The following is a 27526-nucleotide window of genomic DNA, read 5'->3' on the forward strand; positions in this document are numbered from 1 at the left end:
GCTTTGACACGTCACAGAACTTGGAAGGTGAAAAATTGAGGTTTATTTTAAGCGTGATGAGAGAGAAGGCGAATGGATATTGTAGGGGAAAAAGTTTCCTTCTTTTCCTGAGCAAGCACAAGTGGCCCGAGTTGGTCAGCTGTTAACGAAATACGAGCAGCCAAATGCGAGGTTCAACTGTGAAAGCAACACTTAAGCATTTTGCTGTCTGATATGCATTAACGTCAAAGCAAATAGCAAACGCCGCAACTGAAAAGAACAGCCAAAAGGCAAATCCAGCATCTGGCCTGAGCTGGCCAAAGGCAGTGACTCAGCTACAGTGACAGCGCATAGTAAGAGATGAATGCAAAAATCTAGTGGTCGATAGAATTGCTACTGTAGTGCAGGAAACAGATGAAGTTAAGAAATACAGCCAAAAGAGGGCTCTTCTGCAGTCTTGACCATTTCCATGCTGGTCGGCTGGACAGGATGAATCATCAGTCACAAGCACCAAGTGAGGGCTTTTCATGAATAGTCACCTTGCTTATGCATAAAGGAAATGTAAGATTTCTTTCTCCAATACATTCAGTTAAAAGTCATCAATTAAGGATGAATTTAGATTTGAGTTCTGTCTGAATTCAAATAACTGAAAACCTCATGTCATCCAAAATAACATCTTGCCCTCTGATGCTTATGAACATCAGTGAAATAACAGAAAGCCTTGACTGTTCAACCTCTTCTGTGTTTCCTCTTCTAGAAGACAGTTAATGTTATATCATATGCATGGGGAGGTCTAAAAAGCCACACAATATACCAGTGAACTACATGGGGATTTTTACTAACTCAGAAAATGTAATCTTTCAAGCATGTGGGATAACACAAGATTGACCAAGAGTAACTAAACTACAGTGCAGGCCTAAATCTGTTGCCATTTCGGCTCATGAAAAGATCAACAGTGCAGGAACAAGCTTGAAAAAGAAAACAAAAAAAAGCTGGAATTGTTCCTGCCTTGTGCTACTGCAACTATTCAAAAAGCTGCTTTTTTTGGACTGTTGCAAAGGAAATACTATCATCTCTTTATCAAAAAAACCTGGGAATAGCACTGGAAAGTTAGTTACAATTATATATTATATATTATAGAAATTGTCACTGTTGGAACTAGGATTATGACTAATTTCTCATAATAAAGTTTCTATACACACACACCTTACAGAAAAGAAAAAAAGGCACTAAAAATACTTTAAAAATCTTGGAATATTTCATTAAAGTTAAAATATTTGTTTATTTACTGCTCTTCAGTTGTTTGACTGATTCTTAACTTACCGCCTCCTCATCTGTACAGTAACAATCTAGAAGACCACCCAAAAAAACGAGCATTTCAGCGAAAGCGTTTTCCTTCAACAACCACACTGCCCTGACAGAATAAAAGAGGAACTCTTCCACCCTCATGCCCTGGCTGACACCATCGGTCCCAGATACAGTGCAAGCATTGGTATTGTTTCACCTCTGTGTGTAAATTTCCATATGTCCTTTTGCTATATATGGCCCATAGAACAATTCTCTACCAAACTTTTCATTACTAAATCATATTATCATACTTGAAATACAAATCAGAATAGCAAAACGATTCTTATGTACTTTTAACTCAATGAAATCTAACCAAAATACAGACTGTTTTCCATCTAGGTATGAGTAGGACCAACAACCCAACAAGGGAGCTGCTCCAAGTCTCTTACAGTTCACTCCACCCACAGAGTCTCCAAATCCCAGAGGGACTGGAGGATTAAGTACCAGTATCAGGTGTTAGCAGCAATGGTCACATCCTCGCTTGTTTAGGTTATCCCTGCCTCTGATGGCAATGCTGCACCTGTGTTTTCTGCACGGCAGAAGTTAGAATGAGGGTTCATATGAAGTATTCACCTGTCTGAACAGGCCAGTAATTCTAAGGGGGACTTAGAACTTTTCACTCTTATTAGTTAGACTTTATCAATGCTGAGGAGTTGGATTAGCAACACAACTTTTCTTCAACTTTTCTTCTGGACTTGGCCCACAAACATACCATGTAAATGAAAGGAAGTTCGCTTCCAAAGTGTAATTCAGAGAAGCCTATTTAAAAAATGTAACTCAATGAGTAATTTACAAAAATTCAGTTTCAAATCCAAAGCAAACTGTAAGATACCTCACCTTTGTTTCAAAAACAGGCAAGCAAAACTGTCCAATCTAAATTTAGTAAGCACAAATAAATTAGACCTCTGCATTGAGAACGGTGAGCAACTGCAAACCAAGCTGTACCTGCAGATGCAATGAAGTCAGTATGACTTTGCAGTATTTTAACCTTCCTCAGTAATTCCTGAGATTCAGGGCAGCCTACTCAAGAGGAGGATGGTTGTTTCCTTTGTGATGGGATTGGGATTGCAATGAAAAGATACATTGAGAAGTATTTCAGAGGTATAAAATTTTTAAGTACTGAAAAAAGCACCAACGAAAATGATTGAATTCGCATGCACCTACTGTCTCAAATCGTCTGAATGAAATGCTTGCTGTGCTGTATACACAGGATAGTTTGTGCAACGGTACCCAAAGACATGACTGTAAAAGTGCCAAGCACTCACCATAGCGCCAAGCAGCTTGCAGCGTTTTGTCCTAAACAAAATTGAATAGAATATGGCTGTAACAGTTTTCTCAAGTTTGCAGCAATCCATCAGAAGCTTTTACAATCAGAAAGTGGTAATGGGACCATATAAGGCAGCGGCTTTGCACTCAAGTCCACAAATTCCTAGCAACAATGTGAAGCATTTTAAATTTGTGTTAAAAGAGACAGAAATTAAAAAAAAAAAAAAAAAAATTCCACGACCCTACAGCAACTGCTGAAAATACGTCATTAAAAGAATGCCCTCCCATGTGTTTATCCAGTGCTGATACACATCTGGTTTCAGAATGACCAGTTATGTCACTGGTATTTGTGCCTCCACTGCCTGAATAAAATCCCACTACCTATTTTCTCAAGTACACAAAGAGGCTGTACATCACACATATCTATAATTTAACAGTTCCCCATCTTCAAAAAACGTCCTATTACCAACAAAACCCAGCAATTTTTTTTTATTCTCCCTCCAGTTCCTCTGCTTGCTTTTCCTCTGGTACTTCTGCCTCAATCCTCCCGTAAATTTTCACAGCTGATAGCACAAGAGCATTGCACTCCACATTCATCCCTTGCTTTCTGGAGTACATCCCGGTCTACGGTTGTTTCATTTCCTCTCCACTACCTACGTAGTCTCCACTGAAAGGATACACGTACAACAACTGAACCAACATATATATATATATATGTTGTGCTACAGGAGTTATTACTTATACTGCAATGGTTATATTAATACATACTACAGGTCTCAATCAAAAAAAAAAGGCTCTTAAGGTACAACCAATTAAAGGTTAAGAATCTGTGCAACTAGTATTTTCCAAAAATAAAACTGATTGATGACTCCAAACATCTCAAAGATTATTCGTTCTTGACTGGCACGGCCATTGTGGGAACCTTCTACCCCCAACTTGGCATCCGCATATTTTCATAAGCAGTCCCGTGTTTTCCTTTGGAGGAGTAGGGAGAAGACTTGTGGAATATAAACTGTAGGTAGATCCATTAAATCTGTCACCGTTTTTTCCATAATTGTGTCACATTTCAGATGGGTATTTCCCTGACATACTATATACCATAGATCAGAGATGATGGTGCTAACTGACCATTCCTAAATATAGTCCACCTGGTGCAGCACAGGGATGTAGAAGCAGAGTCTACATCAAAGCTACCTCCACAAGGCAACGCTTAAATGAAAAAGATTTTGTCAGCGTCTGGGAAATCATAGCTGGATATTAGGCTTTGGCATGACCTAAAAAGGTATTTCTAGAACTATTTTTGCCTGCTTTTTAAGTGTTGTTCTTTACACTAACAAATCATTAACAGATTGTGTTTGTCAACATAATCTGTAAAAAAATGTTTTTTCTCACACTCCACAACAAAACGCTGCCCTGTTTGAAATGCTGTTCTTGGCACAAGGCGCTAAGCAGAGTTCTGCCCCCAGTCTCTAGAGAACAGAACCTAGCTCCCCAAACCATTTTTAAAAAGAGGACAAGCCTGCTTTCCCAGACCGTGTTTTCACATAGAGGTTTAAATAAAAATCCTGTTTCATTATTCATAATGATTATTTCTAACCATATTTTATGTTCGTAATGAATCTGAAAAGGAAGCTATAGAAAACTAAAGGGCTTTTATATTAATTAACAAAGTAATTATATGTTGTGGTTATTTGCTTAAACAAGCTATTTCAGCCTACGGTGGTTACCCTTAGGAACCTGTGGTAGCCGAGTGCCAATACCACAATATTTGCCATACACTGTATTAATCCACATGTCAAAAAAATCAAAGGCTAAGGATGTCACAGGGACCACAGCAATATTCACTTTAGCTGCTAATGGTGTCAGCTTCTTTAATCACATCCATTAGATTTAGAGAGAAGCTAAAGTACAAAGAAATGGCACAGCAAGAAGTTACAGAGCTGCAGCAACTATACAAGAACATGTGTATAGTAACAAACTGCTGTATGAAAAGGAATCTGAGGGAAGTTTTCAGCGGTCATAAACATCTTGGGTCAGAGAGCTTTCCAACATATAGAGAAATTTTAATCCAGACCCATCAAGGATGGTAAATACTTCAGGAAAGTTAATTTATGATCAAAGCCAGCAATACCCATAGGATCAACATTATGTTGAGGTCTCCTTTACAGTCTCAGCATAGCAAAACTGAATGATGAAGTGCTGACATGACAGACCATGTTCTTGAGATGGTGCTTCTAACACAGCTGGCTCCTTTCCACGTTGCGGGGGGGAGTGACTAAACCGTAAAGCAACAGCAAGTAGAAATAAAAGTTCCTAGAAGTAATACGGTTCTGCTCCTCAGAATATGCTTTTTTTTTTTTTGGTCCTTCTAAGATGAGGTAATAATGCCTTCAGCTTGACAGGAGACAAAAATCCAAATAATACAAGGATGACCCAGCAACTGTAACATAAGATTAAGACTGCAATATTCACAATTGCAGGATGATTCAGCACAGAAGCTAGTAAGAGAAGGATGCATTATAAACTACCTTTATATTGTCTTTGAAATTTGATTCACCCAAATACAATTATTAACCCAGCCTATCCTCTAAATGGGGAAGTTGCGTAACAAAGCACAAGTGAGAGAAACATCAAGATCAAGTAAAATGTTCCAAGTTTACATTTTTCTGTGTATATCTAGCAAATATTCAGCTATTTCCCTTGACTTTAAAATATAAAGCAAAAACAAATAGCTAGTAGACAATGTACAAGTCTAATATTGTTTCATTTTCTTAAAATGTCTGCATGTTTTCTCAAACTCCTTATGAAACCACCTAAGTTTGTCCACCACAAATATGTATCTTCATATTCTCCTCTCTCCTCCTCCAGCTCCTGTTGCTCCTATTGCTCTGAGGGCTCCACCAAACTAGAGCTAGCACTTCAGTAGGTCCCTTTTCAAAGAGAAAAAGCACTGATTTGTGAATGGCTTGTGACTACTGTCAAGACCAAGTCAACAGTGTACGTAGAACATAACTGTCTAGCACACAAAGGACTCAACAGTGGCACTGATGTTGGGACTTTTCTGTAAGGCCTCACTCAGAACAGAATAAAGGACAAGGAACAAGGCCCTATTCTGCCACTTCTACATCAAAAAGACCACAAGGACTTCACTTTTTTATGGTCTATGCATCAGAGCAGAAGGCTTGTCACTTACATATTTGTTCCCTTCTCTTTCCCTACCACCACCTTTATATATACGCATGGCAACCAACTATGATTTCGCTATCCTGAGTGAAATAAACTGAAAGCTAACAGGTCAAAAATTGTAGCACAGAAGAACGAGAAACCTATCACATATTGCACTTCATTAAGTGAACTACTGTTGGTTATACAGCAAGAAGAATTCTTTCAAGAATATTTAATTAAATCATTTATTCTATTACCAGTTTGACAGTAGCTTCCATTAATTGGAGATAGCTTTTCAAGCAACGTTCTCTTCATTACTTCATCCCCTAGACAAATAAAGCATACAAAAATGGAGATGTTAGAGAATTTCATATCCAGATTTCCAACATTCTTTTTATTCTGATCTGGCTGTCACCGTCATTTCAAAGCTTGGTTTCTTTATAGATTGATTTTTTTTCTTTGCCTGAGTCAGAAATAACTCATTACCTAAGTTATGATGAAATGTGCCAATGATGGTACATTCAATCAAATGGAACAGAGCCAAAGTTTTGAGGTACCCTTTCCTTGAAGCACCTTCCAACAGGAAATACATTATCTGTTCCAGATAGGCATAAATTGAAGTTACTAATATTTCCTTTAAAACGTCTGATCATGACCCTACTACATAAAATAAAGGAAGGGGTGAAAACCAACCGGCCTACATTGAATGTTCCAGTCCCATCCCATCAGCTAAAATACTTTTTGCTACACAACTTGGGATACAATTTTGATCTAGAAATCAAAAGGAGAATGCCACCTGAACTACTGTCATGTAAAGGTCTGCTAGAAAAGGAAGCTCCAATATAGGATCAGTTACAGGATATCTCCCTCTACAATTTTGAAGCGGGAAATAACACAGACAAGGACTGCAAAAAAAGCTCAAATTCCTTATGTTGTCCTGAACAAAATACAACCTGATAAACAATATTCACAAATTTTAAACCAAATCTATTGTACTTTACTGTGAAGAAGATGGGTTCTAAACAGAATTATCCACACCTATTCATCAGTTCAACTCTCTTTTTGATTTAACTGTTGTGTATGTTGTACTGCATCATCCCCATAACCCTCAACAGTAGATTTATCTGTCATATAGACCTGCTTGAACAAGCTGACAAGAAGTAGTATTTAAAATGTCTGTCACTGACCATCAGAGAGACTACTCTCCCCTTTTTCCAAGTGCTTGGGAACTGAAAAGTGCAACTGTCACTTCCAGTCAGAATGGGTTTCATGAAATCAGAGCGCTCAAAGCAGCATGCTAGAAAGTAAAGAACAGAGAGCACAGGAAGGTCGTCATTGGGCCAGTACTCATCATCTTCATAGGGTTCACTGCAATTGAATAATTAACTCAGGAGTTCCCCTCAAAAAACAAACGAAAAACAACAAACAAAACACTCCCCAAGATGCTAACAACTACTCCAAGCGAAACAAAAATTGCATGCAATTACATTTCTTTCTGTTGGCATAGTTATTAAACATAGGAGGTTATTAAAATGTAAAATATAAAACCAAAATGATACTCTGCATCTAACAAACAGGACAGAAATATTGCAATATTTTCCCTACAGACCTTATCTATTTCACTGTATTTTAGTAGTGCGAGAATGTTGAGCTAGCTCTCTTCGAACTGCTGTTTCACCACAATAGGGGTAGGGTTTGTAGCTCTGCAAATATCCAAACAGCACTTATCTAGCACTTGGAGAAAATGGTACACCACCATGCCAGGGAGGGGAGGGGAGCCATTTCAATATTTTTTTCTTCATACGTTTGGAAAGAAAGGAGAAATAAAAGGCAGAAGTTAGAGGAATGCGAGATGTTTAATCTTTAATCTGTTCTAAACTTGTATGCTTTAATGTGCTTTCGTATCAGAACAAACCCAAAATTCATCAGTTTGTTTATAAAAGGGACCTTAGTAATTTCCTATCCAGCTAAACCGGCACACCCATGTCAAATGCCAGAGCTGTAACTCAAAACTCAAGAACAGTCAGAGCCCACTGGGTCACATTCTAAAAGCAGACACATAACAACCAAATCTCACTCTTCACTAACACCAGTTCATGGTCCACCAGATTCAAAAAGGCACTGGTGTTACTGATGCAATCAATAAAAGCTTTCCCATCACAAAATCCACTACAACTACTGCCACTCTGCCTTGCCTGAGAGCCCCTAGAGAGAAGCCAGAGCTAAGGAACGCCAAGTTTGCATTACCCGCCCTCCTGAAGCCAGTTAAGACAGAAGAGCATTTATGACTCACTGCCTATGCTCTACACTGCAGATACCGGGAATATTCTGCAGTGTCCTAAGCTCTACAGTGCCACAGAAAAATTGGGATTTTTAGTCACAGTGACACTAACTATTCTAATTTGAAATATCTTATTTATCCCGAAATAAGAATGTTTTAGACTTTGACCATTTGCCCATCTAGTGGGCTGAAAGGCCACAAGAGCCAATCACTACAGAAATACCTTTGCTTAAATATACCACAGCAAAATGCTTAAGACTTTAATTCTGTAATATGAAAAAATGCATCCCAATTGTGATGATTTAATAAATGCTTTAAAACAGAAATGTTGACAAAGCTTTAAAAAAAAGGGAAAAAACCTCACCACACACATATTGGGACATGCTGTCTTTCTGAAGTACAACCAAAGGTTACAGTATGCATGGAGCTACAGGAATGGGCTGCTCTCCAGGAATAAACTAGCACCATCAGAAATGCCAGCACTTCCTGAAAACCTGCAAGTATCACCTGACCATTACCATACAATACCATTTTTATGCATGACAACTGTCATCATAGAACTTTAGGATAATTAATTCAGTAGCATATTTCACACGAGACAAAGAAGCTGAGAGGAACCCTGGATGCTTTGCGTTCTTCAGAGAAAGACAGCTCTAGTATACCTTGGTGTACAGGATGACCTTGGAAAACTGCAAAAAAAAATAAAACGTCTATGCGTTAGTGTAGCCAGTCAAAGATATTACACATGTAAGTATATGTCACCAAAAGAGGGTCACTGAAATCAACACTGTCATTTAACAGGTCTCATTTCTTACTCTAAGAGTTAGATGGAAAGGACACAAATCCTTTTCTCCCTGTGGTCTATCACACAAAAGAAACAGATCCATTCCTAAGGAATGTATCACATACAAAGCAAACCCACCAAGAAGAAAATAGTGCCATTAAGTACTTGTTCATTTGAAGAAGCTGATGCACTTGTGAAGATTGACGGTGCTGCAAAGCTGCTGTAAAGCCACAGATACCGCTTGCATTGCCTTTCTTGAACCAGAAGAGCCACTATTAGAGCCAGGACAGAGCACACAATGACCAAATACATCATCTTTACACCTGCAATGCTACAAACCAAGTCTTTGAAGCCACATGAGAGATGAGGGTACTGCAGTTCCAGACTAAGGCAAAATACAAATCACTGTAATTAAAGAGCATCCTCAAACTTGCCACACAAATAAAAATTACAAAAGAAAAAAAAAATCAAAATTATGAGCCCATTGCTGTATTGTTACTTCTCCAGGAAAGCATTTTAGTCACAATTATTCATGTACCAGAATGGAAAACAGAATATTTTAAGTCGCATAAGAAATTATTTTCTCTTAGTTTAGACAATCAAACTACTGTTCTTAAACAGCTCATACAATGCTTATATCTGCTGATCAACTTTTTTGCATTATTCAGTCATTTGTCATTCAGATTTCAGAAAGAAACAAAGAATTTCCATTTTCAATTAAAGAAGTTAAATCCTTCAGCAGCATTTGCCTACAGTATACCAATTGAAATGCAAAGATTTTAAAATTGCAAAAATATCTTATTAGAGTATCAATAAAACTAATACTTCAAAATAAATTCCTCAAAACTCAGACCAGCTGCAGTAGTGTGAGAATCCGCAGTTGAATCTTTAAAACAATTATTTTGACTAGACTTTGTATTGCATATAATCCTCTCTTTGTTTTCTTCCTATTTGAACACAACATTGGTTATTAATTGCTTTATCCTGGAAAATACAATGAACTGAAATTATGACAAAATCTATTCTTTCATCCAGTGTATCATAAATCAATGGTGCAACAATTAACAGCATGATATATCTTGGAAAATTGTCCGCTGTTTAAGCAAAGAAACCCAATCCCAGACCAGTAAGGATGATGCGTGTGAGATTCATCACTGGCCACAGCGCATCGGACTTCTGCATCACCATTCTGGCCATCACAGCTTAGTAAGCATTATCGACAGAAATTCAGAAGTTGCCCAGCTGCCCTTCCTTTTCTCTCTCTTCCCACCATCTCACAGATCCCATCTTCTCAGTGGGCTTTGCAACCTTTCCTTTCTCCAGCCTCAAAAATGTGAGGAAAAAACATTTCTACGCTTATTAGACAATGTAAACAAAAAAAACCACCTCACAAACAACATCACATTTAATAAGAGTTCATATAGTAAAATCATTTGTGACCTTTTTTTGCCTTGGAATTGACCCAGTCATCAGGACTACTATTGCAATTACAGCGTTCTAAAAGTTCCATTGTTTCCTTCCTCGCTGCACACACTTAACACGCAGCACAGGTTCACCCTAGTCACCAGTGTTCATACTTAGTGTGATTTACAAAGTCTCGGATTTCAGCCTGGTCTAAATGCAGAGATTTGGAGAGAGAAACTAAGCACTGTTCTCAAGCTGCAGCTAACATATTTGTACTAGAAATAAAGTACACATTTTCAAGCAGGAGTATTGGAACAAATGGCTTGATTTGTGTTCAGTTTGCCAGGTTTTGCAGAAATGGGAAGACAACAGACGTTGCTGGAAGGTATGTTGAACAACACTGGGTTTCACGTTTCTTTTTTCTGCATTGAGTCAGATCACGTTCCACCATTGGTGCCAGCAGTCTGCACACACCTCCTCCACCGTCACATTTGCGGAGAAGTCCTGAACAATCAGGGATTTATGGAAGACATGGGTCTGGTACCAAGCAGGAAGCACTGATGAACCTAATGGCAATGAGAAGGTTCTCAAGAACTTACATACTTCCCGAGTTAATCATGATTATTACCAGACCTAGGATCAAGAACGAGTTCTTCCTCTAGCTCCAACTGCCAGGGCTTCTGAAGAGACAGCAAGAAAGAAAGAAGCATGGCACGTGACATGCGAGTATGAACACTTTGCTGGGGACACATCAATGTTTCCAAGTCATTGCAGTACCTCAAGACAACGGAAATAGTCTTGCTGTCTTGGTAGTGCAATTCATGGTTTTATCTCTGGGATTTTGATACAATAGGACTTATGATGCTGGGTGTATTTCTGACTTCTGGCCACAGCAGGTGCTTTTACAGACCTGGACTTATTGTCCACTGCAGAACTGCATGTGATGCTGTAGGCTGGATTCAATAATTCAGGTGGTCTCTTTTGCTTCTGTACTGTCATGTTTCTAAATGGAGTTGGTATAAGCAAAAAGTAGAATTATTGCTAAAAAAATACAGGGCAGCTCAATTGGATTGTGGCAGGAATTGTATGTGGAGGTTTCTCCCTTGTGTTATGTAGCAGGCCAAGCCAAGCCAACTTCCTATAATCTTAAGAATTCCCTAATGCATATAGAAGTGCAGACCTGTTCTGAAAGTTGCCTGTTAAAAACAAATGGCTTAAGTTGTTTGATTGGTTTCCAATATAAAAACTCATTATGCAGCTATTAAAAAAAATAATTTAAAGTATCAGTCCTAGAAGTGTATCCTGAACTGTACTGCACACAAAAACTCTGTAACCAGAATTCAGCTAGCACCCTTGGTTATGACGAGCATGCCAGTAAATACTTCATCTTATTTAGTTCTGTATCTGTACTACATATGCCACAGTAACAAATTTTTAAGAAATAGTAGGAATATACCAGTGAAAGCAAGAGAGATGACTCATTACCAATGATCATCTATCTCTGGAGTTGAGTGAAATGGGGGGTGAGGGGGGGGGACTGTAATCTGACTAACATCACAGTGACTCACCAATCCACTTGACTTGCATAAGGATTTATGACAACACACTCCAACATACGAATACAAGCAAATAAATAAGTAAACAGCCCAGAGAGTCCTTTCCCAATCAGATTAATAGCAGGCATACAGAAAATGTTTCAGGAATTCTATTTTAATCTAATAAAAATAATAATACATAGAAATCTCCTGGGAAATAGGGGATCAGAAGAATAGAAACTAAGAAGATTACACAGGCTGCAGGTAAAGGAGATAAATGGAAGAGAAAAAAAAGTTTTACAATTATAGAATAGTAATTTTCTTTTTTTTTTAGAGATTATGATGATGAAGTACTTTAAGTACTATCATGAATGTATTGTTTAAAATACAAGAAATTCTAGGTACACCATATAGAATTTACTGAACAATCTTTGAAATATACAGCTCTGCAAAACACAAAGTAACCAATTTTTGTATTAAAAAGTAAATAATTTTTTCTTTCTTTTTTTTGTCAATATTTTTTAGTCAGTAGACAAAAACTATGAATCTCTGTATACACATACCAGATAAAAGAGATTTTGACTCTAAAGTACAAAGAAAAAAATGCTTCAATAAAATTTATTCTATTCCCTAAATGTTAGGGAAATTAAGCTAGGTGTCTCTGCTTATTATTTATAACATTCACACAAAGATAGGAAGAATTTTATCTGCAACTGTACTTTACAAATGTGCTATTCTTTATCACCTAAATAAAGAAAGAAAGAAAAATCTCTATTCTATGAACAGAGATGCTTTATCCTGAGGACAGTGTACCCAAGCATATCATCTTTCTGTTTTAGTTAGTTTTATCTTAGAGAGTAGAATCAGTTTTTCTTTTCTTTTTTTTTTTTTTTTCCGAAAAAGGGGGATCCTAAAGTTAACTTCCTAAATCTGTATTTAGACTTGAAACTTAAACAAAACAAAAATTCCCAGTAACAGACTCAAAGCTCTTAAGAGAAATCTGCTCAAATTCATACAGCAGGGTGACTATTTTATATGCCTAGCAACAGCAGTTTCTCAAAGTTTATGAACATTTTAGCAAAAAGGGAAATCAAATCAAGTCCAGACTCCCTAAAAGAAAAAGACAGGTTCTTTGAAGTGGGGTACTCTGAAGACTGAACTTAGAGGGACAGGACAGGGCAACTTTTATACAGCAGGTTCATTATTTTCTGCTACTGTGGTAATGGATGTTCATATAAGAAGCTGCATAGACAATCAAAACTTCACCTTGCTATCAAAATGTCATGTGATAACATGAAGAGACGCTGGTCAGATTATAAAATAAATAGGAAGTGAGCAGAAGTGGACTCCATGAAAGAATCAAATAAATTCATGTCAACTATTAAGCAGTCCAGAGGAAGGAGACAATTTTTGTTGTAGCTTGCATTAGAGCTCTGTAACTTTCAAGGCAGTGCACCCCGATTTCTAAATGCAATTCCACATGCATGAGTCCTCTACAGTAACTGTGACTGTCGGCAGTAGCAGCTATATTAAAAGTAGCTGACAGAGCAGAGTACTACAATGACCAGCAAAAATTAGATTTTAATACATTAGGACACACATCAATGTAACAGATTTTATTGATCCCATCAAACCAAGCTACTGGAGAAAAAAAAACCTTAAAGATGACATCATCCATAATGAAACGACATAGCAGAAAAGCAGTTAAAGGAGAACACAAACACTTCTGGACTAACAAGGAATGTCTTTCTATAAGAATTGAAGAAACTAGCACCTAAGTGGCAGAATAAACTGACTCTTAATGAGACTTCAGTTAACAAACAAACAAATACCTACACCTCTGACAGGAAAAACAATGAAAGAAGATATTTGTTATTTCCTATTTATTTTGTTGCTGTTGTTCTCTTCTCATGGCTTAGCTTTTATTTCGAAAGACTTCCATGTATTATAATTCTTTACTGGCTAAAGAAAACAGTCAAGATCTAAACCTCTGAACTGATCTGAATTTATTATAAAGCTCAAATGGTCTGAACAGATGGAACAAGTACTTCGTACAGTACATCAGCTATCCAAGAATTCACAGACTATATGTGTATAAAACAAGGAAAATTAGGTGGGTGAACAGCAGGAAAGTAGCTACAGCATCCCACTATGGATGTAGAGATGTGAGTGTGAGCCCTTTGTCTGGATAGGTGCCAAGGCCCTCCCGCAGTTATCCTAGCTGTAAATAGGTAGCTCTTCGTTCAAGCTGAGAAGAAAAAAGGCAGACAGATGTGATACTAGCCATATTGCTCCCCTGTGTGCTGTTGGCTGCAAAATACAAGTGTGCCTTAACCACACAAGACCAATAAGCCACCTGCACCCAGAAGGGATCTTTGGCAGGTTTTGTATTACAGAAACAAACCCAAGTATCAAAACATCAGTAAGACTGTTGATTTCTTTCTAATTTAAAAAAAAAAAAAACCAACTGAAATACAGATTTTTCAGCAAACACAAAAAACTGTACCTCTCATGAAGAAATACAGTTTTAACATAAGAATTACAACATGCTTAAAAAGAGATGTTTCCCATTTTTACCCCTTTATACTGCTCCTTCAGCGTTTCCCATGTTTTCTCCCTACTTTCCTTTTCTACATGGCTTTATTCTGTTTAAATGCTTCTTCCACATCGACACTCTTTTCCATTCGATTCTTCTCATTGCTTTGTTCCTGCATCCACAATGCAGAGCGTTACCACCTCTCTTTCCCACAGGATTCCTTTCCTTGTTCGTGTTGCTTTTTAAATATTTTTTTTTCTACTCCTCCATTTACTCTGTGCCTTTGTGTTGTGGTTTAACTCCAGCCAGCAACTAAGCACCATGCAGCCGCTCACTCGCTGCCCCCCCCACCCAGTGGGATGGGGGAGAATATCGGGAAAAGAAGTAAAACTCGTGGGTTGAGATAAGAACGGTTTAATAGAACAGAAAAGAAGAAACTAATAATGATAATGATAACACTAATAAAATGACAACAGCAATAATAAAAGGATTGGAATATACAAATGATGCACAGTGCAATTGCTCACCACCTGCCGATCAACACCCAGTTAGTCCCCGAGCGGCCATCCCCCTGCCCCCTCTTCCCCCAGTGTATATACCGGGCATGACGTCCCATGGTATGGAATACCCTGTTGGCCAGTTTGGGTCAGGTGCCCTGGCTGTGTCCTGTGCCAAATTCTTGTGCCCCTCCAGCTTTCTCGCTGGCTGGGCATGAGAAGCTGAAAAATCCTTGACATTAGTCTAAACACTACTTAGCAACAACTGAAAACATCAGTATTATCAACATTCTTCACATACTGAACTCAAAACATAGCACCGTACCAGCTACTAGGAAGACAGTTAACTCTATCCCAGCTGAAACCAGGACACTTTGCTTATTTTCTACCACTTCAGCAGAAAAGATCCAAGCAGAGATAAAAAGCAAATGGGAAGCAACCATATTCCTTTGCTACTCCACTCTTTTGCATGTGGAAGCATGCCACTTCTGACAGAACGGTCCAACTGGCATCACAGCAATCCCTGTGGTATTTGACAAGGATGTTATGTTGCTCGGGCAATCATTCCTAATTGTCTTTTGGGATGCTGAGCAAACAAGACGAGTTTTTGCTGGTCTGTATGAAGGTCACACTAGCACGGTGGTGGCGAACACAGGTTACTGCTATAGCAAGCAAAGCACTGAAAAAAAACAGATGAGGCAGCCCTGTATGCAATAACATGTCAATCACGTATAAAACCCAACCCATCCCGCAACTACAGTCATGTAAGATAATGTGTACAACAGTTGTCATGCAAGACTGCAACAGCTACTATGCCAGAGACGTAATGTTATTCTAGACTCATGCTGAAAGCAAATCCGAATGTTTCTCCTGGCTTGAAAAATTAAATATATAAAAAAAACCCTGTTTATATATAACAGCATCCTACAAGAAATAGATCGTCAACAACACTTTGGCATGGTGCTATTAACATATTTTAGAGATTTGGAAGAAAAATTTTCAGAAAGTAAGTCTCTGTTGAAACAAAGGCAGAAGCTTTAAGAGCAGGAGCTGTTGCCTCGAAGTTCCTCCAGAAGGTTCATCTCAGTATATGAATATTTTGCATCTTAAAAGAAACACACCATATGCTGGGATGGCTTTTCTTAACTAGAAAAGTCTGCCTTATATTTTTGGAACAGTCGAGTTTTTCCTTGGGCATGTTTACTGACGTGTTTCATAAACCTGAAACCCTTAACTGAAAAAAGAACCTACTCTGGCTGTATCAATAGTGGATTTTTTTTAGTTCAGAGACCAAAAGGAGAAAAAAAGGAGAAATTTCAAGTAACTTGGGGGAAAAAGTCCATTTCAACATCATGACACACCAAAATGATCATTTCATTGCAAACGTATTCAAATGAAATTTCAGCTTTTCAAATTTTTCTCCATTTTTCCTTTTATGGAAAATTTTTGCTAAATTTAATCCAAATTCACTAACAAAGGTACAAAACTGCAACTCTTCCCAGAGTAAAATGAACCAATAAACCACACTTCCTAATCTAACAGGACCAAAAATCCTCTTCTGTGGATCCAAGTACTGCCTCTCTATTTTCTGCCTGACCCACAGGAGGTACAGATCCACGCGAGCCTTTCCAGTTTTCATCGCCCATGGAGAGCCGTGTGACAGATGCCCCGCAGAAACTTACAGTGGATCCTTTAAGACCCTACCAGAAAGATGGAAAATAACCCAAATTTTTAACTGTGTTTGCTCTGTTTTCACTTTAGTCTCTCCCCTGTTACACATAAAAGTTCCTCCAGCACACATTACTGGATGTAATGTCTGCCTTCCCTGAGCTTCTCCAAACCTACACACCCTGTAGCACACTGTAATGAACACATATACATATCAAATTTAAAGTCTAGGAAGTGACTGGACCAACTAGGCAGGGAAAGATGTATCTCAAGCCATCTGAGATACCTCCCAGTCCGACAGCGCCCAAGGAAGTGCCGGTAACAGCTGTACTTTTCTAAGGATGCTGTCTTAACCCTTTTTTTTTTTTTTCCCATGGATCATCACAGTTCCCAAAGCCTGAGAATAGCTCCCACTAGTAAGAGATACAACTTCAGCAATTTCTGGTGGACTTATTTAGCCACAACTGGTCAGAAAGCTCTGTTATAGTGTTTGTTTAGCTAGATTTGCAAGCACTTGCAAGTATTTTGGGCCGAAAAACTTTCTTGGCCTCTATTAGTTCCAGAATGGGTGGTTCTTCTTATAAGTGTTTTACATTTTCAGACATTTTTCCCTGTCCAAGGAAAGCACTCCAGTTCTCTAATACAAGAAAGCAGATTTTACCACTGAGAACACTTGAACAAGACGACCATCTGAGAGGCCCAGGTCACAGATAACTGACTATCAAGATGTTCTGCATCCTGAAACACTATCACTAGCACTTAATACACCAACTAGGTCAGTGATATCCTGCCATTATCACTCAGGGGCTTTCAATTTTCATAAAACGTACTCAGAGGCATTTTCAATTTCATAATGATGTTTCAACATACATCATATAAATAGATATGAAAAGACATTATTCTTATTTATGCCTGGAGGAAAAGACAACAGGAGTCATATTTTTCTATTATAAATTATTATGCATTTTGAAATGTTAAAAAAAGTGACACTGATGGACTGTACCCAGGAGATAAATAACCGGCAAATTAAAGTAAGACTTGTCCTTACAACTACTACTATTGACAGTGTGTTAATTTTCTGAGGAGCTATGTAAGTAAATGACAAGTTAAAATATTCCTTGCACTATTTGGTATTATGAAGAAAAACACCAAAACAACTTAATGTGTTTTTTTGTATTTGTGTTCTGTTTTCAATTTTGTGATAATTTCTGGAAAACACTTTTGCTTGTCCAGATATTTATGCGCAGGTCTTGGAATTTACAGCACACGTAGCCCTTCATCCATTTCAGCAAGGCTCCAGGAGGACACTGCTTGAGCGCTTCAAATTGCAGGGCAGAGGTATTACAGACTTACAGACTCTTGCTGCACTTGCGTATCCACACTGACCTTCAATAAAACAAATAATTTTTAAGGACTCTATACTATACTTATAAGTAGGACGCTAGGATGATACCCTAAATAAATAAATACACAGCATAAACTATCAAATAAATTTTTTTCATATCAAAGATTATAAACTGAAATTTCATACAGTACACTAGCACCAAAATGAACAGCATTCTCTGGACACTCTGTACTGACATACAGTCAAGAGGGAAAGGATACATGGTCTCTTTTACTTAGATTAAAGGGTGACCTAAATTAACGCTGGGTTAAAGATAACAAAAAGACCTCCAGCAGTAAACGGCTGAACGTAAATCTGGTTGTTTCAATTACTGTTGTCATGATTTCTAAGGAGGAAGAAGCACAACATTCACCTGCAATTCTATTAGGACTGATTCTCAACCCGAAGATGAGGCATTTATTACCATTAGGTATATACTCATGCTGAAGACAGGACACTAAACATTTTCTTTCATGATGACATCAGACTTCATTCTTGTATCATTAAACATCCCCCCCCATCCCCGACCCCCCGACCCCAGTTGCCAGGATCCTATCCACACCTCCACCCCTTGCTGTTAACAACCACCATAATATTTTCTCTGTGGTCTTGGCCAGAGCCAAGATGATGTGCTGGCTATCACAGACACTGATCAAAGAGGTTTCATTAAGTATTCCTCCTCTCTCTGCTTACTGACTTTGACAAATCAGGGAGCACTGTCCCTACTGAGAGCTTCTTATTCTCATGTGAGATGCTGATAAATTTGGATTTTCCAGAGAAAGATTCAACAAAATATGGACAGGATTCTAATGATAAACTTGTATGAATAAAACTGGTGATCAAAATACAAGCATCCTCTTCCCTCTTCAGGGGAATCACACGTTTATGAAACAGAACAGTTATGCACCACTGCTGAAGCAGAAAACAGGATAGAGGGGTTTACTTCATGTTTTCTGGCCATGAAGACCTAAACAGAAAATGCAACTCAAGTCATCAGGTTTTTCTGAACTTCTAATGCCATACAACCCACCGTTTGAAGTTCAGCATCTCCTTTTTAAGCTTCTCTTACTGTTCTCTACTGAGAAATCTCCTAACACTATCTGACAACAACCTCTAGGCATAAGAGTAGGCCTGAAAAGTATATTGCATGCAAGAGTAATGCCAAAAGTATAAATGATAAAATGCTACTATATTAAAAACCATAAAAGATACAGCAAAAATAGAAATACAGGTAAAATTTCTCCCTCTGCTCCTTGTTACAATTCACAAATTATAAGGTCAGGTTATATGCAGGGCAGGTCAGTATGTGTAAATTCACTAGAGTAAAACTGTTGGACTGCATTGACTCTGAGTCATCTATCATCTAGACAGTGAAAATATATTGTGATATATTTATTTATACACAAACATTATCTCAAAAAAATACTCTGTATTACCAGTCATAATACTGTCATTTTTACAAATAAACACACCTCCAGAAAGTTACACCAGAGGACTGAATTACAGAGAAGCAGCCAAGTTCTACTCAAAAGTGAGACCTATTCAGTGTTTTTCAATTGAAACTTTTCATTAATGTGTATAGTGCCACTGAATGAAGACAGATACTCAACCTAGCCACTTCTTTTTTTTTAAAGGCACTTTAGGACAATTTCATACCCCAACATCATAAAATATTTTGTTAACCTTGACACTTATTTTATCTCAGTATCAACTTTCAAGTTCTGTTACAATTTTTTTTCTTCCTTTGGAGGAGAGATCACTCCAACTGTAACGACAACAGTGATTTTATAAAGTAACTCATTTTATTTTTGCAACATTCCTTAGTCTTTGACAATAGCTGGTAAGTCAGCATGTAGCCAAGTATGTGTCAGCAACCTCAGCCAAGATGCCCATAGCCATTTACACAGAAGAGAAACTCCCCTGCTGTATGCAATACCCGTTCCAAAATTAATCAACATCAGAAAATAGCAGTAAAATAGTTCTTGAAAGACTAGCAAGTAAATACGCTAAGGAAGAAAAAAGGACTTGTAAGGTTAACTGTATTAAGGCTACACAGCAACACCTAACAAACAACTGTTTTGGGACAGCCTCCCGGCTACAAAAATTCTAAAAGGCAGATTAACAAGGAGGGGGGGGGGGGGGGAAGCACTTTAGATATTCAGTTTGAAATTGCAGTGCTCGGGAAAGAAAAATCTCACATTCGTCCTTATTTTCTCTGATTTTTAACAAGCATCCTGAAGCAGGAAAATTGTGTCTATTCTACCAAGCAGGGCTTCACCCATGTATTTGGGAAAATTTGGAAATATACTTTCCTCACTTTTTCTTTTTTTTTTTTTTTTTTTTTAAACTCCCTCTACAGCTGTGCAAGGCACTGGTCTCCAGTTCTACACCAGTCCAGTCAGACCCTCAGCAAGACAACAGGCAACTGTGACAAACAACTGCTATGAGTTTGAAGTCTACCATCCACTCCTTTCAAGTATTTATGTTTTAGTCTTTGAAACTATTTGTAAAATGACATGTTATCTCTTAAATCTAGTAATAGCACTGGAAACTGTTTGCTTAATTTTGACTTTCTGCCATTTGCTTTCTCCTTTATGCATTTCTCTTTAACACTGACTTTGCCTCTTATAGCTAGATAGTTCAACAGCAAAGATAGGAAAATACGGTTTTGTGTGCAGGCAGAATTGGAACATGGTACTAAATGTACTGGGTGTAAAATGTTAATTACAATGAAAAAACCCGAAATATGTTGCTCAGCTCGCTGCAAGATTGCTAACCGAAATATATAGCTCCAGAGGTTTGTAGATACAAGCATGGTTACAGCCATTGCCCGAACCAGCCAATATCTGGTTGTCCAGCATGCGCTGGTGCCGCAGCTGAACAAGGTACGCAGGTTTACAAGCTCATTCAGAACTGTCCATTGCAATCTGCAATCAGGCATAACCCAAAGGGGAAAATATTTTGTCACTGCTTAAAGTTTCTGACCCTGCGTTCTGAACAAGGGAGCCCGTTTGCTAAATTGTGTTCTCCTCATACCCTTTTTCTGAGATACACATTCCCCATTTTTATTTATGTAGGTCTTTTGTAGATCATCAAGTGAAACTTCATACCACACAGTCCCTGCCAGCCACTGCTAACAAGTGAGGTTGCTCTTATGTTCCGGCAAACTTTGCAGCAACAGTAAAAAGCAAACATCATGGGAGAAACTTCAGCAAAATTCTAACACCATTATTTGCTGGGTCCATCTCCTCCTAGAATGCAGCATCATTGACCTAAAGTAGTTTTATTTCTCTACTTCTCATCTGGCAGAGCAAATGATGTTGCCTCCTGCTTACTGATCATATGCGCACGCGCCCTTATTAGCAAAACGGAAATAATGAGCAAAACCTAAACTTTGACATTTGCTATCTTTCACTTTTGACCCATTGCGTTGCCTTTGATCATGCCACTCTTGCTACTCTTGATAAATTTGCTTCAGATAATAAAAAAATATTTTTGCTAATTCAAATCTACAGTATTTTCAAAAGATGTGTATAGGGATATCTAGAAGATCATTAAAGCAACAAACAAAATTTAAAAATTTAATACATTTGGCTTGCTGCCAGCACATTAATCAGAAAGCTTTGTTCAGGGATATATAAATTATAACATTTCAGTTTATAAAAATTAAACTGAAGAACAAACCCTCCACAGTACCAACACTTAAACACTGACAAATTCCAGTGACTACAAAGATAACACAAGCCATCACACTACTGAATGAGCAGAAAACTAACCCATGATAGGGATCAGTTTCAATTTCTTACGAAGTTCAATTTCCTCAAATAAAACATTCACCCTCTTAACTTGAGGTACTTGAACAAAGGCTTTAAAAATGCCACAATCACAATTCCATCATTATTTGAGTATTTAACTCATAAACAGAAGCAACGGTTGGCAAGGAGAATAAAATGACAAGCACTAAGTATGCATTATACAAAATATAAAGATAAATAAAGATTAGCTGTCTGGGAAGCACACAGAAGTCAGAGAACCCTAGAAGCCTCATGCTTCTTCATTTATCCTTTAATGGAAAAAATTGACATTAGCTGAAAAAGTATTGATTTTCTCTGCTGCAATCTGTGGGAGCCTAAAGAATTGAAAGTCATTTTTGCAGCATACTGAGATTGTTTAAAAAGAAAAACTTCAGAGAGTTCTACTTGAATTACTTTCTGGATCTTACAATATACATATACATTTATTTCTGTTCAAACTTGTCCTTCTAAGTGAGGAACTTGCATTTGGAAGCTGTACCATCACATTTAAATCTGCTTCAGCATAGCTGAAATGTATAATCCACCTTGACAAAATCACCAACATAAAGCGCAGAAATATTCCACTTGCTGCCATTAAGAAATGGCACCTTACACTGCTATTAAGCACAAGGCCTGTTAGCAAAATAACCGATTTGCCTTGGTATGCTTAACACTGTGAATTTCCAGGCATTTTGTTCTCAGAGGTTTTTTTTCCTTTCATACTCCCCAGCCCCTGGCAGCCCCCACCGAGGATCTCCTGAGATGGCAAACGACCCTCAGGAGAAGCACGGACGACTGCATCAGCCAGGATGCACGAGGGGCAGCTGGAGGGGAGAGGCATGGAGCACTGGCAGCCTGGACAAGGGGACATGCCTGTGTGCCCAGGGGGATCGGTCAGCCTGGGCACAGGACCGAAATTCAGAGAAAGGTGTATTAACGGGTAGGGAGTGACCTGCGGAGGAAAGGCAGAATGAGAAAGAGGGCAAGAACTGAGAAAGCACCCCTCAGTGCTGGAAACCCAGAGAAGCAATGAATACACCCCTGGCACACTTGTCTTTAAAAAAATTAGTTTCAAAATGTAATGAGTGCAAACTAATTTCTTTATAAGAAACTACATTTCATTTATAAACAGATTTATCTAACGTTGGTGGTTTTTTCAGTGTTATATCACACAGCTATGACACATTTTTCATGGCAAGCTACCCAAGAACCAGCCAAGAAAGCAGAACTACACGTTCCTCAAGATATCTGCGGCCTAAAGAGCAGTTCATTTCCATTAGCTTTCAACGTGGGAATGTTGCCAGAGATGTTGAAGTATGAAATTAATAAAGCTGCCGTGCCCTCCACAAGCATGTTCTGCATTTCTCAGCACTGAGCACAGTGTCCACAACCAGACAAAGCAGGAGAACGGAAGAAAGAAAAAAGACAGACAGCTTACCACTGAACACACGCAGTGGCATCAAGAAATAAAACTTCTTTGTTATAAGATACTTCCCCATTTCTAGAGAGCGCTATGAGCTTAATTTACACCAATCCCAGCTTAAATAGTTCTGGTTTACTGTACTGAAAACCCCTTCAACTGATGTAAGGTAGCATACTTCTGTTGCCCTCAAGGGAACATCACTATATTTATCAAGTCCTTACTGTTAGTCCCTACCTACTTTTTTACATAGCATTATTCTTTACTGCATCTTTGAAATTATTTTTACTGACTTACTATAAATAACACAAGTGAAAAACAATGAAGAAAATGCAGAAAAAGCTGAAGTCAATATATTTAAACTTTACAAAAGAATGCTGTGTAACTTAAAAATAATTCAAATAGTAAATAGTATATAGAATAGTAAAGAGATATAGCACAGGTTTATGACTGACATTATTTGATAGCTTTATGCAAAATAATTGAGTTAATGTGCTCACAAAGTTAAGATTAAAGCATAAAAATTTGCAAATGCTGAATAAATTTTTCTCAAAATTCTGAAGAGCATTGAGGGGGAAATCCAATAATGAATATATCAGAAAGTAATTATACCAGAAACAGCATAAGGTGGCAGGGGCTAATAATACCACTGTGTATTTGCACCACGAGCTGGCAGCCAAGGGCCAGTACAGCTCTGGACTGGACAGTCAGCAGGTATCAGAGCTAAAGTCAACCATCCTTCCCCCCCAGCCCGTGCACAGTCCTGGTACAAGGCATTAAGAGTTTGAATAACATTTCAACTATTAGAAAGTGCACACATCATAGGGAACAAGTATGGTACAGTTAGGAGAAAAATGAGGCAATCAGGAAGGCGCAAAATGTCAGGAGAGCTATGAACAGTGATCTGTTACACAGCCTCTGGGGAACTGGTCTAGGCATTTCAAGTGGGAAACCTAAAACCCAAGGGTATTAAGAAAAATATCACAGCTTTAGGAAGGGCCAAGCGATTACAACATGGCTGTTTTACCACCTCCTCTACCTGACCTTACTGTTCATAGGTTCACAGTACACTGATTTGGCCAAAATACTGTGAAAAACAAAAGAGAATTATGAATTGGAGTTTGTAAATTTTAAAGGCAAAGAATCTGCCACTCTCTCTCCTCTTCCTAGTGTAGCTCACAAGATTTTACTTAGATTTGTAGCACATTTTCTCTTCTGCAGGCAGATGGACACACAGCAGCTGTTACGGAAAGGATAAGAGCTATGAACCCAAGCTGCCACATTCATTGTTCCATTTAGGAGCAACCAACTACTTTGCAGATCCAACAGCAACCTTTGCACCACCAGAAACAGAAATTGAAAAGCCTATCATAGATTACTTTTGAAACTGCTTCTATTCCTTCAACTCACAGATACTGCATAACCATGTGGAGCTACTGAAGAGTCCTGTAAGGGTCTGAGGGTCAGTCAGTTTGGCTAACGCTAATCCTGGTACTCTGACCCAGTTTGAGGCCTACCCCCTTAATCCTCAACGCAGATTTCACAAGAAAACACAAGCATTATTGTGTTAATTAGAGACAGAGGCCACTCTAATTATTAATTGTAAGCTCTGTCACACAACGGTATTTATGGTGACAGGGCAGGGGACAGAGTGTGCAGCTACTAAAGAAAATACCTTGTAATTTTTTTTAAAGATTGTTTTGCATTGCATGTCACACTGAATCACATACTGCAAAGTGACCACGGGTCTTATATGTAGGCTACACTACCAGTCATAGGAGGGACAGAGAGAGGCCTGCTCATTGGGCCACCATGTATTTTAGATTTAGCTTCCTGTAGCATATTTGCACACCCACACAAATACAGGTGACAGTTAAGGAGAGTTATAGAACTTCTGGGGTTTTTTTTCAGTCAGAGAATGGGTTACTTTGCCCATGATTATGTCACCCAAGAACATTAAACCAGGTAGCAACTATGACCTGACCATAGTTACAGGCACAAAAAAGCACAGTTGTCAGGTGCAAGTGAACTTGGAAAGACAGCTGACGGGAACAGGGGAAAAAGAAGATGGATTTTATGCATCAACAACTATTACAATGAAAAACACAGAATTTGTATGGCTAGAGAGCTAACCTTCCAGTACCAGGGACACACCGATACTTAGCATCCAGACTCATCCTCTGAGTACCCTATAAGTTCCATTTCATATCATTCCCATCCTTCTGTTTTCTGCAAACATCTTCTGAAGAAAGCTTCTTTTCCAGAAACAGATTAAAACCAAGAAACACAGACTTCAAACATGGAAGAGACATAATTAGTTCCCAGAGGGATGCATGCGTCATGCTCACATTGGGGTCAGAGGGACCCCAAGATGACTCAACACCAACTCCAGTTTCAGATCTCAACAAGCTGTTTTATTTTGAAGCCTTTTCCTTTTAACCAAGTATCATTTCCATCATCAGCTACCACCTTGTCACCCAGCTGACCCACTCCACTCTGAAAGAAACATCTGTCACTAAACTAACCATTCCAGCTTCCCACATACAAGCTGAAAGACCCTTTATCTGGTACATTTATTGCCATTTCTGTAGTTCACCATCAGTTATTTTGCCTTTCCACTTTCTCCAGAAGATCAAGCCTTACCAGGGGGCAACATGGCTAACTGGCACATTAAAGATAAAGGTATAAAAGAAAGTAAGTTGCCCCGCTGCCAGTTTCCTAAAAGTTTTCCCACTCTAGAAAATAAATTAATTTAAGAAACTTCTATCTTGCGGCCAAAACCCCAGAAATCATAATCTGAGATGAGCCATGGTCTATCTGGATTTGTTTCTCTCCCACTTCGCAAATCACAGTGCCATTACTTTCCAAACAAGATTGAATTTTATTTTCAAAGACAGGATGGGAGGAAAGAGTTAAAAGTTATTTTCCTTAACAAGATCACAAGGGTGTCAGGCAACCCTGAGTAGATCAGGCACAAAAATGCTCATACAGTAGAAGTAGAAACAAGAGCCCATCTGCGGTCCCAGTGCAGAAGCAGGTTGACCACACACAGGAGAGAGACAGTGAAGGCAGAGGTGAAACAGGAAGAGTGGCGATTCACCAGCTTGGAACCATTCCAGTAAGTTGTTCACCGAAACTTCTCTTTACCCAAATCCTGTTTAACATCTCCTTATCCACACTGGGTTTGTCATAGGGGAACGGGCTGGGGTGGCTGCAAGAACAGAAAGACACCACTCTGTGTCACATAATCCAGTCGTGTTTTATTAAGCAGGATGGGTGCGGCATTTGTGTTCCAGCTTGTCTATTCTATGACAGGCAAATCAAGGTCCAGGTGACTCTGCCACCATAGACCCTGGGGAACAGAACGCTCACCCCAACCATTCAGCGTGTCCAAGTCCTGGCTGGTGGCCTGGACCTCACACCAGGCTGTTCCCCTCCAGCTCAGCCTTCCAAGCGTCAGAGGTATGTGCATGTCCCATGTCATGCTCCCTCATCCCCTGCAAGTGGGGCTACTGCTTTAATTATTTACTGCTTTCTCATTTAAACTGTCAGGATGAGCCATCAAAGGTCTCACCAATTCCACAGTCTATATCTAAGGTCAATTAGCAGTCGCCACCAAGATTTCAGTAACTCTTTGGTCTCCCACCCCAAACGTGTTACAGGAAGTGTGAAGCTGGCAACAGTTACAGAACAAAGTTCTGCTATTGTTTTTTTCATTTTCCAGGATTAATCAGGTCAGCTAGAGCTGGGCAGATGTAGCCAAGGTCTCCTTTGTATGGGCAGGTAGCCTTCACCCCATGGCACAGGTTTCATACGGCCTTTTCTTTGGGCAGCCTGAGCTTATTCCATTTTTCAACAGAAAACTTTTCAGTTCATCATCTGAAAAAGGATATCTTGAAATTAATCTGTAGATAATCTTACACAAATGTTACTCGCTTTGGGTTTAGTTGTTTTTATAACAAAGCAATCCCAGATATATGCCCTACTGTACTGATGCAAAGGATCCAATACATTATTTTAATACCTTTGAATCCTTCACAAACATAATTCGCTAACGTAATTGGAAAAAATATATGCCACAGAACAGCTTCGTACCAACAAAACAGCATATACATTAGAGGATTGGACTACATTCAATACCATATACAGATAAATTAATCCAGCCTTTCAAGTAAAGAATCGCTAAGGTCCTTAGCGTCTCTGCTTGGACTAGAAACATGCAAATCAATAGGGACTAAGCATAGCCTTTGTGATTTTTGTGATTTTCACAATTTTCATGTGAACTGAGGAGTATGGGTTTTTTATATAGTTTATAGGCTGCAAGCATTTCCATCTCTCAATTTCCACGGTAAAACAGGGAAAAGAAAACTCTTATTTTAGCAGAGTTATTAACGCAAGCAGTCAGATCGCACTGAGAGAGATCATAACCAAGACTGGACTTCCTATCTGCTAAATTCTGGGTAGAT

At 38.6% G+C, this 27526-nt stretch overlaps 1 protein-coding gene across 9 annotated transcripts in view; it reads right to left on the minus strand.

Moving 5' to 3' along the window:
* The window catches only part of OSBPL6 (oxysterol binding protein like 6), a 111660-nt gene that overhangs the window by 78833 nt on the left and 5301 nt on the right, over nt 1-27526 (minus strand). For 6 of the 9 annotated variants that reach the window (XM_030019111.2, XM_030019112.2, XM_030019109.2 and 3 more), the window contains exon 2: nt 6015-6083. The exons of 2 other annotated variants lie outside the window; for them this stretch is intronic. The gene's annotated coding sequence lies outside the window, so the exon portion shown is untranslated. Of the gene's footprint in view, nt 1-6014; nt 6084-6944; nt 6964-27526 lie in introns of those variants that run through there. One more of the 9 variants, XM_030019107.2, reaches the window with a different exon arrangement.

This window comes from Aquila chrysaetos, chromosome 6 (assembly GCF_900496995.4).
Source record: "Aquila chrysaetos chrysaetos chromosome 6, bAquChr1.4, whole genome shotgun sequence".
Lineage (NCBI taxonomy): Eukaryota > Metazoa > Chordata > Aves > Accipitriformes > Accipitridae > Aquila > Aquila chrysaetos.